This window comes from Caretta caretta, chromosome 2 (genome assembly GCF_965140235.1).
Source record: "Caretta caretta isolate rCarCar2 chromosome 2, rCarCar1.hap1, whole genome shotgun sequence".
Lineage (NCBI taxonomy): Eukaryota > Metazoa > Chordata > Testudines > Cheloniidae > Caretta > Caretta caretta.
This window is the reverse complement of record NC_134207.1, coordinates 20,224,720-20,241,407: the sequence shown is the minus strand read 5'-3', so window position 1 is coordinate 20,241,407 and position 16,688 is coordinate 20,224,720. Positions and strand designations below refer to the sequence as shown.

Here is a 16,688-nt window from a genome sequence, read left to right as displayed (position 1 = left end):
TCTTGCTACTCCCAGTCACAACAGCTACAGTTGAGCGCTCTTTTTCATCATTGAATAGAATTTTCTGTTTTGAAAGAAGTCGCCTTCTGCCTGATCATGTGAATGAACTAATGAGCATATCAATTGAAGGAATGGAAGTACTGGACACACTAGAAGCCACCAAAGATTAATGCATTGCATTCAAGAAGTTCATTAACAGAGTTGTGCAAAATTATAACAAGAAACCAAGAAGGATGTAGATGTAGTGCTTCATAGAAGGCTTGAGTAACCAACTTTAATTTGTGTGATGATTTTAAAATCTAATAAAATGGTCAGTTTTTACTATGGTGCCATACAGTCCACCTTCACCCTCACAGTCTCACCCCTCATTGGCCCTGACACCTCCCCGCCCCCATAAATTTGAACACACCCCTAATTTCAATTCCTGGGGAAAACACTGGCTGAGATAGTGTCATTTTGCAAAAAGAAAAGGAGTACATGTGGTACCTTAGAGACTAACAAATGTATTTAAGCATAAGCTTTCTAGAGCTACAGCCAATGAAGTGAGCTGTAGCTCACAAAAGCTTATGCTCAAATAAATTTGTTAGTCTCGAAGGTGCCACAAGTACTCCTTTTCTTTTTGCAAATACAGACTAACACGGCTGCTACTCTGAAACCTGTCATTTTGAAGTCAACACTTTTCTTTGATGCTGGAATGAATGAAATCCAATAAATGACATCTCACAAGAAGTTAAAATACATGGATACACTGTGTACATGCTATGCAGACACACTACCAGTGAAATGCTATATATAAAAATAAAGCATGTATTCCCTCTTTGGAACAAACTTTTGGCTCCTTTTCGTAAGTGAGCACACTTAGATGAATTGCTAAAATCAAAGTGTTGTGAAAAGAATGTTTTCAGAATCAGCACATGTACTTTGGACTAGAACATGGAGCACTATGTAACAGAACTTTGGAGGTATGTCTGCATCTCTTATCTGAGTGATTCAGTTGATGAGACTGTAAAATTTTGAACAAGATCATATGTATCAGAGAACTTATCATTATAATTCTTTGCACTTATGCTCCTTCCTCTTTTAAGAAGTGTGCTGCACATTGGCTGTAAGGGGAACTACTGGGTGAGGCCCAGCGCCAGCAAAGCATTAAGCACATGCTTAACTTTAAACATGTGAATACTCTCTTTGAAGTCAATGGGACTACTAAAATGATTAAAGTTAAACATCTGCTTAAATGTGTGCTAGCATAGAGCCTTAATTCACAACCTTGATGGTATAAGTATGTTGGTTAGCTCTATGCAGCTATATTGAGAGACACCCTGGCACCCAATCTTCCGTCTAGCTAAGTGACACCCATCTCTATTCATATCCACGTGCCTCTGCAAGTAGCCAGCTGCGGCAATCAGCCATCATCTGCAAACCCGCCCTTTAAAGCAAAAACTTTCTCCTTCCGACAAATTTACACCAAACCAGATTTCTACCTTCAAATAATTTCACAGATCACTACCTGACTTCATGCGCATAAAATGATAAATATTCTCTCTCCGACTCCCAACTATTCTAGATCCCACAGTGACTCATTCCTAAAGTAAGACACTGGACTTCAAGACAGCTCCTTCTTTCCATTCCATAAAATGTTATGATTTGTTAATCGTACAACTATTTAAAACAGTCACTCCCAGGACCTGTACCTGAGCTCGGAGCCTATAATTTATAATCTACCCACCCACACACATACATTGAAATCAGATTACTGTTCCCACAGAAAATAAATGAGCTGTAACACAAGTCCCAACATTGTTCCAAACAGTGATAAAAATATTAAAAGGAAAGGTATAAGGTGGTTTGACACAGTTACAGGGTGGCACAGGATAGCTGCTAGATTACCTCCTCTGCCCTGTTGAGGACAAACATAGAGAGGTGAAAGATGTGGAGTAGTAACCACTTGCTTTTGGTTTCACACATTACATTTTACAAACCAGCTTCTGTCCTTATATAAATGTGCTTATCTATGCCAAAATGTTTAACAAAGCATTTCAGTTAATGGGACTAGGGCGGGTCAAAAAATTCTGAATGAAACATATCCCTGCCAGAAAATTAATCTAAAATCAAAAAACTCTGTGTGGGGGGAGGAAGGGGAGGGGCTCAATTTTGGGGGAATTATCCATCAGGAAAACCAAAGCAAAATGTTTTCTTAGGGGTCGACATTAAATTCTGTGTCTACTTGAGCCACTGTGGTGCTTAAGGGTAATTATAGTTCTGGATTCCTTGTGTCCTGATTCTTCCCTATAGGCCTTGTTCTCCAGCTGGACTACATCTCTCATGATGCACCACATTCTCTTCTGCAGTGCATTATAGGACATTTCTAGTTATAGTTAAGTTTAGCTATTTTGACTTTTTGTCCTGATGTGGGATGGAAATGAATGTCAAAATACTGGAATTTTTTTCATTGTCTAGAAATTCCATTTCTAACAGGGACACTGCCAACTGCAAGCCCAATTATGTTCCATCTTGAAAAAAAATGAGCCTTGAAGTATTTGGGCATCCTCTCTCTGGGTACATTCGTATAAAGGACCCCAGCACTGTAATTTCTGAGCACCTCAGACAACATTAATGAATCTATCCTCACAACAATCCTGTGAGATAACAGCTTTATTATCCCCATTTTACAGACAGGAAACTGAATTTCAAAACAGCTTGCCTAAGGCCACACAGCAATTCTGTGGCTGTTCCAGGAAGTGAGCCCAGGTCACCCGAGTCCTAATCCAGTGCCTATCTTTCCTCCCTGGCCCTTTTACAATAGGCAGACTAGATTTCTTCCTCTTTTAGTAGCCTGTGTTGACCTGTTTCTAAAATAATCTCTTATACACACACACACAATCACAGAATATCCAAATCACACTAAAAAACAAGTTCTCGTGGCCCGTGGGCAGTGAACTGAGCTTCCATGAAGGGGGCATTGGTTCAATTCCCAGTCTCACTTGCTAGCTTCAGATTGGCTGTGAACACGCACAGCCAAGCCCCTGGGGAAAAGGAGTGTTCTGTATTGCTCAAACAATGATTGCTCTAGATGATTAAAAAAAGTGGTGTTAACACATTGCAAGGGTGAGCTATCCAATCTTCCTTAGCTAGGAAATGCTGGGCCTCACTTGAGCGTGCTGGAGGATCGGAGAGCCTCCTTGGAAAAAAAGCTTATGTCCACATTTGCACTTTGTTTGAGTGCACGTATATTCAATACCCACTTGTCGCATGTTTGGGAGTAAAACTCCACCGTAACATGACATACCAACCTTCCTGAAACACCTGAAAATGCAGATCTCTTCCCATACCACCTTGATACGAAAATTATCAGGAACTTCCTGGGGAGCAGACTCTTCGGTCCTGCATATGTCTACATGGGCCCTGGTGTTTACTCCATCTGAAAACTGTTCTGTGGTTTGGGGGCACAGCCGCCACATTCAGCTTGTCGACACGGACTTGAATTCGGCCACTCGTATAATGACTGGCTGTTCAAACGATACACCACTCTCCAGCCTGCATGTAGCAATGCTAGACCTTTGACAAGATGCTATTATTGTTAAATCTGTTTGGAGAACTACAACAAATGAAACTAATTTATTTAATCTCCGGCTGACTGATGCCCCATTCTCAGACAGGAACAACATGCCGCACCATCTCAAAGGTCTGCTCATATTCAGGGGAGGAATCCCACTCCTGTAGTCCAGGGTTTTACACCAGATCTGATCTCTGAACACCCCTTTTGCTCTGGTAGCTCATACACTCTCGGACAAAAGTGCTACTGACTCTTTACTATGCCTGGATGATCAGTGCTACCAGGGAGCCAAAAATTATGTCCTTACAGAGCGGAAGCATCGGTGAGAAACAGTGTCTCCCCCACACTAAATAAATTCAAGAGTCCATCGCTGTACCTTCCCTCCTCGTCCACTTGATCACAGATCCTGGACCAAGTTCAACAGACTACTCTGTGGCTCAGCCAGAATTGCCACGACCATGCACCGACTGGGCCTGGTTTTCTCCCCATGCTGTGACTGTAGGGCAAACAATAACTCAACTGGTGGAGGAGTGCCAAACCCAACATCTGGAGGGCAGTCTACAATGTCCAGTCCCCTAGTTATGGAAACTGGGCATTGAGCTCTATGTCTGTATATGAGAGAGAAAGAGATATTCAGTACCCAACCACATACCAAGTACCCAGTAAGCAGCAGAAGTCTGCACAGCTCAGCCATTATGGTTTGCATGAACTTTGGTTTCAACATCCCCTGAACGTTGCTTTGAATTTCCTGAACTCAAAGACTCAAACTGAAACTCAGCCAAAGCTGCCATGTTTTGCCCAGTCTGGGGCAAAAACTATTGAGTTGCCCATGGGCTCCACCTAAACTGTAACTCTATAGGTTTGCTCAAACTTCAGCCAATATTGCCTCAGAATTCAGCAAACCTGGTCCAAGGTTCAGGTATGTTACAAAATCCACAAGTAGGCAGACGGATCCTGACTAAATGGAAGTTTCCCATAGCTCTTCCAAACATACACCTGCCCTTGATGCTTACGGGTGCTGCCCAACTTCTGTGACTTAAGGTATTAAAAATATAGGCCAAATTTTTCAAAGTTGGGTGCTGAAATACAGATTTTAGAGCTTAACTTTAGTCATTCAAAACTGAAAATCCTTGTCATAGTCACAAGCTGGTATTTTGGGGAGCTTTCAACTCTTAGTTATTGATATTTTGAAGCAAGATGATGTGTCTGGGCTTATTAAAAGAGGCAGAAATCAAGTTGATATACAACTGGTCAATGAACTGATCCTCCACTCTTCTGAGCAGATCACACATTTGACAAGTTCAAGAACAAAACCAACTGGAAATGTTTGTAGTTATGACTATCTTTCCCACTCTAGGTACTTACAAGACTCCTGCCACTGTTGTATCTAAACCTCTCCCAAACATGACTGAGTTTATGACTTTCATTCTTTATGTACTATAATGCCTTTATAAACACAGAAAGGAAAATAATTTCTAAATTATAACCTTAGATCAAATGTCCCATGTAAAGTGCCTACTGTAGTTGACTAATTTTTTCCATGTACACAATGTTTCAAAGATGCAGAAAGGCTCACAGTAATGGTTATGTCACTTTCACTTGGTTTCTTTTGTCTGGGGCCCAAGATTGGGGCTCACCCAAAAACAAAAATTCTGTATTGTGAAAATGTTTCAAGGCTTTATAATTTGGTTTTATTCCAAATTGGAACAAACCAAAAGCCATTTGAACTCCTGTAGGGGCAGAATGGCTCAGTTTCATTACCAGCCCTAGGCAGTCTATAAGGGACAATCCACTCCATAATGCTTAGGTCATATAGATATATTTCTTTGCATACTTATTAATTAAGGTGTAATGAATTAATTAGGTGTAATATGACCCAAAAGCTATGATGTGCCATGGATCTTGTCTGCTAATAGCATGGGAGTATCTAACATAAGTGAATCATCCTTTCTGTTTCCAAAATAAACAATTATGTAGTGCCCTATAGCTGAATACCTTTGATATAAAATATTCCCAGGACTTCTGCTGAGAACATTTGAGACAGCATTTAAAATAGCACTAATTTGCCTTCTCATACTTTACTTGTAACCCTTTAGGAACTCATTTTGAACTATATTGTGATACGTTTGCTCACAGATAATACCTTATTTGTAAATTAGTCCCACTGATTTCAACAGAGCTACTCAAGACGTAGACACTACTCACTGTGAACAAGGACACCTTAATCCAGACCTTTTGAAACAGAACTTTCTGGCAGGTTGAAAAAGCAAATGATGTTGAAAAACAATTTATAACATGGGCTCATAATGGAAGAGACCATATCCAAACAAGAGGGGATGTTTAGCATGCTTAGAGACATTAAACTTTCAAATCCTGTTCGACATTTACATGAATAAGAATGTCACCTGTAATTACACCAGGTAGACTAGGAATGGCATGGGTCCCGCCCCCACCAGCATGACCTGACACACACGATGTGTGTGAGGTCACACTTCACGGAGGATGCCATTTGCAAGAGCGCTCCTGTGACCTCACACGCATGATGCAAGGTCATGCCAACCAGGGTAGAGCAGCATGCTTTTCAAAATGGCGTCTCCCACATGCAGTACTGGGCAACACCACATCCAGTTTTCTCTCAATACCAAACAGAGAATAAAACCAAAGAAAAAGAGGTCTTCCCAACTTACAACAAGATGAATGGACTGCTTAGGCCATCATGCCTCCAGCCCCAGGAATCAAGAAATCAATGGGGATTACAGTTGCTCAGCAACTCTGAAAATCAGGCCACTTATTTGGGTGCCTAATACTGTTTTTAACTGCCTGATGTTAGGCACACCGGTATGAAAATGTTGGCCCCATGTCTGGAAAATCTGACCTGTTTGTTCTTCAGATTATCCATATTTAAAATGGTTTTAATAATGCTTTCCTCGATGTAGAAATAAAAATTTACCTAAGCAATGGTTATAATCCACTCCTTAGTGAGCACAGGTTTCTTCTGAGGTCATAAATTAACTCATGGAAGGTGCTTTGAGTACCTCTGGTGAAAAGGTGCTATACGACTGCAAGGTACAATTATGAATAAATCAGTGTCAACTCCATTTGGGAAATTCAGCTCTGCTTTAAAAGAAAAACTGCAGCAAGCCAACTGGAGCATCATCTCTGCTGGAATAAGGTAGAGTCAGTCATAAAGCTTAGAATACAGGGAAATGGTATAGAATACAGGGAAATACAAGAGAAATGACCTTCCTTGATCTCTATAACTAAGGTACTTATATGGCCACCATTACTGTAGTCCCTGAACACCTGGCAATCTTTGATGTATTTGTCCTCCTAACACCTCTGTGAGGCCAGGAATAGCTATTGTCTCCATTTTACAGATGGGGTATTGTGGCACAGAAAGACTAAGTGGCTTGTCCAAGGTCACACAGAAAATCAGTGATGGAGCACGGAATTGAACTAGGTCTCCTGAGTCTCAGGCTAGTGGCCTATTCAGTGAATCATCCTTTCCTTCTGATAGCGAACTTATTCTGACCTGCTGGCCTGCAACGAACGAGGTCATCAACTAGTGTAAACCAGTGTATTTAGACCAGCTGAGAATCCGCTCCTGATGTGCTTTTATTCTTCTTATCCATACATCCAAGCAAAGGCTCTCTATGAAAAGCAGCTGATACAAACAGGCTAATTAACCAGCTTCTAGTCTGTCCAGTGTTTGAAAAAGCTGTGTACATTATTAATCCATCCAGGGCCTTATCCACTGTGGTCAGTGGGAGTCTTTCCATTGACTTCAATGGGGTTTGAATCAGGCCCCTATTGAGAACGGTTACAGGTGTTGGACAGGGTGAACCACCAAAGGAGGGCTACACTTCTAAGCATCCCCCTGCCAACATGGCCAATGATCTTCCTCATATACAGGTTTTCAACTGTGTTGCTTGGGTGCTTTGTAAACTACCCTGTTCCCTGTGTAGCTCAGTTCCTTTGTTATGAAAACCAAAAACACCTTCTGAACCAGGAAACCAGGTCTCTCCAGAAGTAACCAGGTGTGTTTATACACAGTAGACAGAGAAGGAGAGGAATGCATATGGCTAAAGGGTTTAAATCCAGATCTCCCTGGGCTAACAAAGGGTGAGGTAAGCAGCGGAGAAAGAAAGGAAGAGTGAATTGGAGACAATTATGACTTGCAAACTTTTTATTTTTTTTAAACTTAATAAAATGGGGGAAAAAATTAAAGACTAATACATTAGTTGGACTCAGTCACGTTCACTTATACGTTAAAGCAAAATAAGCATAGAAGTAGAATAGCCCTTAGAACAGAAGTAATCCTGACCCCTCAACCTACCAGAGATCATTAATAATAGTATTTCGCTCTTATGTAATGCTCCCCCACCAGAGCTCTCAAAGCACTGATACTTTCCTTCCTTTGCACATTCTCATTGTACAGGTAAGGAAAATGAACCAGTCAGTGGCAGAGTTGGGAATAAAACTGAATCCCCACAAACAAAAATAATTTGCATATAATATGAAAGACCCTATTAAAAAGGAGGAGAAAAGAACAAGAATTCTCAATTAATTACAAAGCTGATTCCAGATTCTGATCCCCTTACTTAATGGGACCATTCATGGAGTAAATTGTCACTCAAAGCAATAGTATCAGAGGATGGCTGCGGAGTCTATGTTTTGTCCATTCAAATTTTCATCAGAACCAGTGGCCTGATGTGCTAGAGCATAAACTAGATGTTACATAGATGTTAAAGAAACGTAAAATTTGCACTCTTGATTTTGTGTGTAAAATATTAGTGCGTGTAGGGACTTGCATGCAGTCTGGGATTTTTATGCTTAAATATTTTGCAAAAAACTGTAGACTCAAATTTGGAGACTGTTTTACACCGTCCACCTATCCCGCAGCTGAGTTTGTGAAGCTGCCAGCTAGGGGGGAAAAAAACAAAACAAAACCATCTTTTTCTTGCAAACGAAGCAGATGTGCTCTGAAGGTCACAGTAAAGCCTTTAAAACTGTGGCAGGAAGCTAGAGAGGTGAGAGTCTGGGAAAATTCTAGAGGGAAAATACACAGCAAGTGGGTGAGAAAAAGTGTAGATTATGGGGTAATTCTCTTTTCCTCATTCAAATAAAGTTCCTTGTTCAGCATTAGAGGAAAATTACCCTCTTTTTGTGATTCCTTACCATTGTCACATGACAAACAGCAAACTCCGCAATGCCATTTTTTCAGAGTCATTTTAAAGATTAGTCACTCACTGCTGGAGTGAAAACAAGGGGAAAAGTAAACAGCTAACACTTTTGGCAGAAGTATGCAAGAACCTGTGTGGGAAAGGATGTGATATAAGAGCCTGAGTGATCATACATCCATTCATTAAAATAATACCTTTCACAACAATTCCCAACATGAATATTTTTAAGTATCACCACTCATTAAACAAAGCTCCGCTGTACAATTATCGAATATGTAAGACATGTGATATCAGGTAGCTCTTATGTGGGTGTATTTCAAGTTGTCATTGTTTAATTATTAACTGATTCAATAGTTTTCTTCTGATAGGTGTTCTTTATTCAGGAATATGGACTACAGAATTGAAAGAAAAGCTAAGCTGATTTAATAACCAGCAGAATAAGAAGGAAAATTAGTCTGAAATGGGTCCCCACCCAACTGTCTTTGATTCAACTTGAAAACAAACATGCACCAGAAGCTAAAGGAAATCACAGTGAGAAGTTCCAGCAACTTAGGAGCTAATGCTGCAAGCTTCAACCCAACATGTTCTCATCCCAGCCACTAGCTGGGCTGGACACTAGGAAAGCAGAGACGCTGCCCTATCGAGTTCAGTGAAGACAAGGTTTGGAACAGAGTTGTCACCTGTCTACAGCTGGCCCTGCTGCCCAAATTACAGCACTACCTCCCTCGGCAACTCCAAAATGCCCACTGAACAGGAGGGGTGGCAGGCTACATACCCAATGGACTCTGCATGAGAAAAGCTTGGGGGTAGATGCCTATTTACCCAATACCGCTCTGTGGAACCTTTCCAAGTAGATGGAACAGACCTACACAAATAGATATATTTAATATTAATAACAGATACACTTCCATCCACATGTCAGTATCAGCAACGGAGTCTCCATAAAGCTTTCTGGGTAGGGAGAAGAGTTTTCTGGGAGCGTCTTATTGCACATGCTTACGTCACCTGTTGTGGGGGTTAAAATGCTGCTAGGGTTCCCAATCTATGTCTTTCCTCTTCCCTTCTCTCTTTGCGAGAGACACTTTTGAGTTTTGTTCTTTGACGAGGCTTGTTCTGAGCACCCTGCCCCTACCTGGGTAGCAAGTTCAGATCACCCGTAGCATTATCAAAGCAGTAATGCAGGGGTACTGCATACTGCAGACCACTGACACTTCCATTCTGCACAAATAGCCTATATACAGCACAAATTACACAATAAATCAGCTAAACTAATTTCCTTTAACTTTGTCCAACCGATTAGAGCCTGGCAATGGAGAAACATTATCTCAAAACAATTAAGGGATAAAATGTATCTCAAAATGATTTTCAGAGGTGCAGAGCAGCTCCCACTGATTTCAGCTAGAGCTGTGGGCAATCAGCCCTCTGCCTTTTGCAGATCACTTTCTCTGGGTCTGACAGGGTAGCACTTTCACTTGGTGGTTTTTGGTTTGTTGGGGTTTTGGGGGGTGGGGTGGTGGTGGTGGTTGTTTTTTGGTCCATCAAATAAAAGTCCCCAGTATGATGACATTTCTCTCTTTACCATCTGGATTGGGGAGCAGCACTTGCATTTGGCACCTCTAACACTTCCATAGAATGAACCCACTACAGGGTTTTGATTCTGAACTCATACTTTCCACTGACGTCCTGATGATTTTTGGTCACAGGAGAAACTAAAACAATTATCTTTTGTTTAAGTCACTAGACAGGGACTCAAAATATTTGGGTTCAGTTCCTGGCTCTGCCACTGACTTCCTGTGTGACCTTGAACAAGATCTATGCCTCTGTAAAATGGTAATAATAATATTTTGTTTATTTCACCTTTTGTCTCTCCTGTCTATTTGTACTGTAAGGTCTTCTGAGCAAGGATTATCTCTGCATATTTGTCAGTTGGGTATAACAGGTCCCCAATCTCGGTTGGGGGTCTCTGGGTGCTATCATAATACATCACTGTCCACCATGCTGTCTTATTGTTTCCTTGTGTTCCTGCATCTGTTGTCTATGGTCGTATATGTAGATTTTAAACCCTTTGGGGCAGGGACTATCTTTTTGTTCTGCGTCTGTACAGCTCTTAGCACAGTGGGTTCTCTAGTCCACAATCAGGCCTCCTAGGCACAATGATAATACAAAACATAAATAATAATTGTATTAGTTCTAAATTGCAAATGAGAGATTTCAGTGGTTAAAAGGCACATCATGAACCAAATACAGGCTCACGACAGAAATACCACTCCCAAACCAACACACATGCGATGCAAAACTCTGCTATTGTACCCCCATCTTTTGGTTAACAGACTCCCAAATGCAGATTATCCATGCTAAGAGAACAAATAATCTGCATGGATTTAGTGTCCAAAGGGGACATGGATGGATCAAGGAGAAGAAGTGCCTCTGTAGTTCTTGTTGCACAGGGCCTGTATTTCTACGGATTCTCGAGGAGAGATGTGCCAGGATTAAGATGGGCACATTCTCTCTCTGTATATAGTCATGTTTGTTGGAAAGTGTCTGACAGGATATGCTTGTCACTACTAAAGAGAAGAAAATGAAGAAACAAACTAGTTCTTGCGAAAAGCAGCAGGTGATGTTTGGCTGGAAGTCATTGTACATGCCTCTGCCTTGCAGTACAATGCAGAGGGAAGCTCCAACTCATGCTTTCCTGTGCTTTTCTTTCCACTTGTCTTCATTTCACATGACCCGAGGGCTCTCGCATCAGGACAGAATGTTTGTTCTCAAGATGATTCTGCGTTGGTTACACAACTTCAAACCAGAAAAGGGTAAATGGGGAACAAAAATAAGGCTTTAATTTGGTGGAAACTTGGTTTGGAGGAAGTTTTTCAATCTTTTTTTTTTTTCCCCTTGGTGGCGGGGGTGGCTGGACAGCAGAAGAAGCTGAAGTAATTATATTTGGGGTAATTATATTTCAACCAAAACTAGAAAAGGTAAATCAGCACAGCAGTGTTCTTTACAATAGGTTAGAGCCTGCATTCCTTAGGGGGTCAAAATTCCTCTAGTCAGGTTTGAAAATTTAGGCCAACATTCTTATGACTACAAGAGCACCAGATTTGAAGAAAGAGGATGGACTTCACTGTAATATTTTTTTCCTATAAAATAGTCTATTTGCATCAGTTGCCATTAAAAGGTCAACATTTATCCCCAGTCTCAGCACCACCACAACATTTGCCATGAACCTTGTTGGTACTTAAATCGGAAGTATTTTTTGAGCATTTTTGCAGTGTGAATTATGGGTCTCTCCCTAAGGCTGACCCCTCATAGTTTTGAAGTTCCTCTTTCACATGCTGTGGGAACATATTACTGTATATACTGTGAGATTTCCACTTTCAGTGCATCAAGAGTAAATGGGACCAAAAAAATGCAATTGAAGAGGCCAGTGAATTATATAGCATCTATTTCACAGTGCAATAAAGAAGGGGCATTCTATGCTTTATTTTTATGGGGTAGACCATTCAGGAAATCCTGGTAAATAAATCATTTTTTAAAAAATTATTTGACCATGAATTATTGATACCTGGCTGCCTGAGTGTCTGCTCCTTTCACCATTTGATACAAACTGCATTATGATCAACTGAGTTGCCTGAAATAACTTTCCCTGCTTTAAAGGGAGGGGAGCTGGTGGCAAGACATTTTGTGTTTGGTGGTAGTGGGGTTTTGCTTCTGGAGCTCATGCATGTTTGCCCTTTGCTCTGACAGAAGCAGAATCTGTTGACTTTCAGGGCATGCTGAATCTATTCTCTTCATGCTCATCTACTTTCTTGGGATTTTGTTGGAGGAAATGGGTTAAGGGAAATGGAAGGTTAATATTACAGTTAGATGGATATGATTTTTTAATCTGGACCGTTTTGTATGGCCAGTTTCCTTTGATCTTGCATACAGATACTTTAAAGAATTATAAATGTAATATTATTGGAATTCACCAAATGGCATTATTGCTGATGGTTTTAGTTCTACTCACCTGAATATATATATAGCAGGTAGATCTTGAAAAAAATTCTTCTTAATAAGCTGTGGTGCAATTCTTTTTACATATTGAGCATATGACTACCTATGTTAGTGCCTATAGGTTATAATGCAAGCAAACAAAATAATACAATAAATTCATATATAAAACAAAGAATTACAGGAAATAACAGTCATATACCTACAGGTATAATGTATATATCTGTGGAGGAGTAAAATTCTGGAGGGTTTTAATTAATTAGGACCATCATGGCTTTTTGGAGGAGTGGGGGAAAATAGGAAAGAGGAACATATCTGGGTACTAGCTGAGAGGATTAACAGACCTTTCTAGGGTGACCCGATAGAAAGTGTGAAAAATCAGGACATGGGGGGGGGGTAATAGACACCTACATAAGAAAAAGCCCTGAATATCGGGACTGCCCCTATAAAATTAGGGACATCTGGTCACCCTAGAGCTTTGAGAGGTTGGAACTAATGGAGGGGGGAATGTGAATATGTATTTTAACCATTTTTGTAACTAACTATAGTAACATCCATGAACCCTGGATTGTCCCTGCCTCCTCTTTCATGTCCATCCATGAATGAAAGTCCAAGGTCTGTAAGTAGACCTCCTGGGATGAGGCTTTTCTCCTATGCTCCTAAAGTAAGAGCCATCAAGTTCTGTCACTATCTGGATAGAAGACTTTTAAGGAAAACTTATGGAGTGCAGGGGAAAAAAAAAAAAAGCTTGTGGGTTGGTAATGAGTAGATTTCTGCTCACCCCCAAATAGTTAGGAACGTCGTATAGACAAAACCGATGAATTTCTTTCCAATTGCCCAAATGGTTTGCACTTTCAGCTGCTTTTGACGGATAAACAGTCCTCAAATCTCAACACGAATGAGTGCTAGACTCAAAGTGAAACCTGGAGAAAGGCCAGGAAGCAGAACTGGCAGGTTTTGCAAAGTTCTAGAATTGGCTCAACAAGAAATTTAGTTAAGAACATATGAAAGTGCAAATGTCAGATAACTGGAGGGAAAGCCATAAATCAGGCCCCAGTTCATGAACTTTTTGACAAAAGTGGTTTGAGTTTTAAGTTTAATATAACTTCCCACCCCCCAAAAAAATCATCAAGATTTTTGCATTGTGTTGGGTTTTGACTTGCCAGAATTCAGAATGTTTAAAGGAACGCACTGCTGTAGTCCAAGAGTTCTCACCCCAATGGACACAAACATGGGTTGGGAGGTCACAACCACCCTTCCCATTCTACATTGCAAAATAGGAAGGGGATCCCAGCTAGCTGGGAGGGAGAAGGATGCCTTGGGTGGTCCCAGTACAGAAAAGGTTGAGAACTACCTAGTCATTACTAACCTAGCTCCCCATTACCTGGCACCTGGTGTGGTCATTTATGCCTTTGCGCAGTGAGTTGAAAATACTGCCATTCTGATTTGCACAGACAGCAGTAACTAGGAAGTTTGATTCAGCGGTTAAGGTACAAACCTTCCCTCTTGGGAGACCTGTGTTCAGTTCCATGTTCTGGCACATCCAGTCCTTTTGGCCCAGATTTTTAAAGGTACCTAGGTGCAGCTCTGTTGCAAGGCCTAAGGGCACGTCTTCACTGGCTCTAAAAAAACCCCACCTCCACGAGGGGTGCGGCTCCCAGGGCTGGTGCATTGTCTATACTGGCATGTTACAGCGCTGAAACTAGCTAGGCTCAGGGGGGTGTTTTTTCACACCCAAGTGAGAAAGTTGCAGCGCTGTAAAGTGCCAGTGTAGACAAGCCCTAAGTGATTTAGACAGCTAAATCCCATTTTCAAAAGGGATTTAGGTTCTTAGGTCTAATAGTGAACAAAACAAGGCCTAAATAGTTTTTAAAAGCGGGGTCTTAATCTCTCAGAGCCTCAGTTCTCCATTTGTAAAATGGGAGTAATAGCACTTCTCTGCCTCACAATGGAGGATAAATACATTAAAGACGTGGTAATGAAGATATGTTGTTAATGGGGGCCAAATAAGTAGGATAGCTAGAACTTAGGCAGACAGTGTAAAGCAATGGAGAATTTGGTCCCCTCTGTTTCAGCATGAGAAATAGAAGCTTGCCTGATCTCACAACACTTTTCAGAGCAAGGAGGATTGGGCAATTTGTTGTGAGGTTGCCAGTACTTACAATTTCTGAAAATACTGTGAGGACAAATTCGGTTGTGTTGTTTCGGTTCCTCTCACTTCCAGTCGTGTCCAAAAGGAGGATGTTTAAGAGCCAAAAAACTTTACAAACTAAATGTAACCAAACGTTTGTGTGTCTATTAAAAGATTTTTGGGTTCAGGCTTTGAGTGAAGGGTTGGGGCTAAGTTTTGATTTTGCCCCAGCTGGCTCCCCCACCCCTAATTAGAATCAAGCTCTTTGTACATAAGTAATATTTTTGAGCAGCAGGGTCTTGCACTCTGCTATGCAGTGCCCTTTCATGAGGAATTAGTCGAGCTGATGCTGAGTAAACAGATTGTGTGTGTTGCAAGAGCTCTGATGTGGTCTCTGTTAATAACTCTTTTTAACCTATTGCAATCATGTCCTACTAGCCACACACCCCACAGGACTCCTTGGAAAAGGAAAGGTTTCAGAGTAACAGCCGTATTAGTCTGTATTTGCAAAAAGAAAAGGAGTACTTGTTGTACCTTAGAGACTAACCAATTTATTTGAGCATAAACTTTCGTGAGCTACAGCTCACTTCTGTAGCTCACGAAAGCTTATGCTCAAATAAATTGGTTCATCTCTAAGGTGCCAAAAGTACTCCTTTTCTTTTTGGAAAAGGAAAGATCACAGGGGAATTGGAGAGAGAAATTTTAAAGGGAAGAGACAGTATAAAGACAAGATTGTTTGAACTTGTGTCAGATACAGTAATGAGTGGGTAACAAACAACAATACTACTGAGCACTTACAGAACACTATGTGTTTGCAAAGTGCTTTGCAAACATGAACCAATCAATCATACAATGCAGCCAGTCTCCTCTCATCTTTCTCGTGTCACCCTCTTATCTCCTCTGCTCCACCAATGCTACCAACCTCATTTGCCCATTTGACAGCTTCTCCGCCTATTCCTTCACAATGCCTCTGATGCACGGAATGCCCTTTCTGAATTTGGCCCCGATTCAGGAAAACATCCCTATTCAGAAAGGGAGCTTAAGTACATACTTACCTGTCAGCAAGTGCTTAAGTGCTTTCCTGAATTGGGGCATTCATCTTTAGAGCCACTTTTCCTTCAACTCCCTCCTCCAGACCAATATCTGCTGTGAAATCTGCAAGAAATTAGCCAGTTAATAACTGTTTGCTTGTGCATTGGTTGAGGACAGTCGTGCAATAGCTACCTATGTAACTGCCTGATCCTATTTTCATTGATATCATCTTCCCTTCCCTTCTGTACTATCATACTTGTTTGTCTCTAGATAGAGTGTAAGGGCAGGGACCATCTCTTACTATATATTTAGACAGTGCCTAGACCAATGGGGCCCCAATCCTGGGGGGGGGGGCTTTAGGCACTACCATAATACAAATACTAATTATAGAATAATGGTGAAAAGACCAAAAATGAAAACAATTTAGGCATAATTGACTTTAATGGGGGATACAAATCCTCAGCACCAGACCACTTTGATCTTGGTGCTTTTGTATGGCTTTTGAGATCAGGGCAATTACGTCTAGTAAATCACATACCCCGTGCTACATCGGTACAACCTGCCTGCACTACCAATTTGCACTAGTGCAACTATATCCTAGTTACAGCAGTACTAATATCCCTAGACAAGCTTCAGCTTTCGGCACACAGCTTTGAAGATGGTGCTAAATCTCTCCATGGCTTGTGTTCCACATTTGCAAAATAGTAAATATTACTATTAACCTCCCTGCTTTAATGTCTGTAAAGCAGAGATTTTTAGATGCAAGGTGCTTTATAAGTGTAAGGTATCCTACATGCAG

At 41.0% G+C, this 16,688-nt stretch overlaps 1 long non-coding RNA gene across 1 annotated transcript in view; it reads right to left on the bottom strand.

The window, feature by feature from the left end:
• LOC142070727 (uncharacterized) overlaps positions 1-15,994 on the bottom strand; it is a 124,139-nt gene extending 108,145 nt beyond the window's left edge. The window contains exon 1 of the long non-coding RNA XR_012666680.1: positions 15,913-15,994. This is a non-coding gene — a long non-coding RNA (uncharacterized LOC142070727). The remainder of the gene's footprint in view (positions 1-15,912) is intronic.
• Positions 15,995-16,688: the final 694 nt, after the last annotated feature.